At 34.9% G+C, this 2,633-nt stretch overlaps 1 pseudogene; it reads right to left on the reverse strand.

Moving 5' to 3' along the window:
• Nucleotides 1-122: 122 nt before the first annotated feature.
• LOC122151666 lies at nucleotides 123-223 on the reverse strand (annotated as a pseudogene).
• Between the last annotated feature and the right edge of the window lie 2,410 nt (nucleotides 224-2,633).

The raw sequence follows: 2,633 nt of genomic DNA on the forward strand, positions 1-2,633 counted from the left end.
AAAAAAAAAAAAGACTTCTAATCTTGTTGTTTTTTTCTATTTTCTGTTTCACTGATTTCTGTTCAAATCTTTATTATTTCCTTTCTTGTGGTAACTGTAGGCTTTTCTCACTATTCTTTATCAAAAATATTGAATGCTTCATGAAATTACATGTCACCCTTTTGCAAAGGTCATGCTATTCTTTTCTATATCCTTCCAATTTTATTATATGTGCCTAAGGCACCTGACTGCTAACCAGAAGGCTGACAGTTCAAACCCACTAGCCACTCCTCGGAAGGAAGGTTGGGCAATCTACTTCCGTAGTGATACCACCTCAGAAACCCAAGGAGGGGTCACTATGAATCAGGTCCGTCTTGATGGCACATAACAACAACAAAAACAGCAAGTGAGCACAGCCAAATAATTTTTACAGTTAATAAATTATGTGGAAGATAAACAGAAAACTGTTAACAAAACCCAAAGCAAAATCATGCCATACAATATTTTTGGTGAGCACAGCCCTACTGTCACAACTAAAAACTAATGTAGGTTGCACTTCCAATATTGTTAACACTAGACACAATTAGCACTGAACTTGGGGCTGCTAGAGTGCTGCCATTGCTTGTGTTTCCTTGCTTGATGGCCTACTCTTCTTGCTTTTTTGCTTTGCAGCATCATGTGCCTCTTTTTTTTTGGGGGGGGGGACATAAGTACTAGGAAACTGAGAAACTGTATCTATCAGTGTCATAGAATCTGCCCTCTACCAACACTTGTCAAATGCTAAGTAACTGGAAAAATGTCAATTGTCTATTATGTTACTAATTACAGATCACTAATAAATAATTGTGTTATAAGAGGCATCAAGAACTACCTTCCTCCTTATATTTTATTTTTTACTTCCAGAGAAACAGTTCTAATTTTTCATCAGGAAAATAGGGCTAATATTACTTGCAATATACATTTTTATCATGGTAATGATGTGGTCATTTATTTATTTATCTTTCATTTAATCAAATATGGAGTTCAAATGTACACAAAGATCAGGTTAAAATTTATTAAGAAGACTATATGTTTGCTTTCAATTAACTTATTAGTATCATATATTACATTAACTGGTTTTATATAATTAAGTCATTCTTGTATTTTTATAATACACTCCCTACAATCTTAATGAATTATTCTTTGCATGTACTGTTGACTTCCACACTTCCATTTAAAAGTTACCTTAAAAACGAATATTTATTTATGATAATGGTCAAAATTATCTATGGCAATTTGTCATATTTTGTATGCTGACTTCTTGCAATATTCTTTCAGCCATGATCCATCTAACATCAGCAGTGATAGCCCTCTTTCTGCATCTTCTTCTGATCCATCTTAAATTACTGGTAATTCCCTGTCGATGGACTGCTGTAACCATTTTTTAATTATCTTCAGAAAAATTTTACTTGCATGTGATATTAATGATAATTTATGCATTTCAGAGGACCACCTTAATTTGTAATGGACACAAATATGGATCTCTTCCAGTCAGTTGGCCAGATAGTTGTTTTTCAAATTTCTTGACATAGATGAGTCACTGCTTCTAGCATTGGATCCATTTGTTGAAAAATCTCAATGGATATTCCATCAATTCCTGGAGCCTTGTTTTTCATCAATTCCATCAGTGCAGCTTGGACTTCTTCCTTCAAATCCATCAGTTGTTGATCAAATATTGTGTCCTGCCACCTTCCAGAATTGTTAAACATTGGCCAATACTTTTCACAGTGACTTTGTATATTCCTTCCGTTTTCTTTTAATGCTTCCTGTATCATTCAATATTTGCCCAAGAATCCTTCACAATTGCAAATGGAGGCCTCAATTTTGCTACAGGTCTTTCAGCTTGAAAAATGCCTAGCATGTTCTTCCCTTTTGGATTTCTAACTCCTAGTTTTTAAACATTTTATTGTGATTCTTCACTTTGCCTTCTTAAACTGCATTATGATATAACCTGTTCAGCTCTTTTAGTTCATCATTGATTCCATTCTCTTTAGCTAATTTATGTTCAGGAACCACTTTCAGAATCTTTCCTGACTCTGGGAGGAGCTCTGGTGGTATAGTGGTTAAGGTACTTGGCTACTAACCTAATGGTTGGTGGTTTGAACCAACTAGCTGCTCCATGGAATAAAAATGAGGCAGTCTGCCTCCATAAATATTTACAACCTTGGAAGCCCAGTGGTGTTCACTATGAACCAGAATTGACTTGATGGCACTGAATTTGGGTTTTTGGTTCTGACTTTGCTAATGCAGATGGGTCTTGGCTGAAAATAGAGAACACCAGAAAGATGTTTGCCTGTGTATTATTGACTACATAAATTCCACTGTGTAGATCATAACAAATTATGGATAACATTTCAAGGGATGGGAATTTCAGAAAAATTCATTGTGCTCATGAAGAAATTGTGTATAGACCAAGAGGCAATTATTCTAACAGAAGGGTATACTTTCATGGTTTAAAACCAGGAAAGGTGTGTATCAGGGTTGTATCCACTCACCATATTTATTGACTCTGATGCTGAGCAAATAATCCAATAAACTGGAATATATGAAGAGCATAGAATCAAGATTGGTGGAAAACTCATTAGCAAACTCATATACAGATGATACAACTTTAC

Source organism: Orycteropus afer, unplaced genomic scaffold, assembly GCF_000298275.1.
Source record: "Orycteropus afer afer isolate SDZICR_OR568_19922 unplaced genomic scaffold, OryAfe1.0 scaffold00629, whole genome shotgun sequence".
NCBI classification, from domain to species: domain Eukaryota; kingdom Metazoa; phylum Chordata; class Mammalia; order Tubulidentata; family Orycteropodidae; genus Orycteropus; species Orycteropus afer.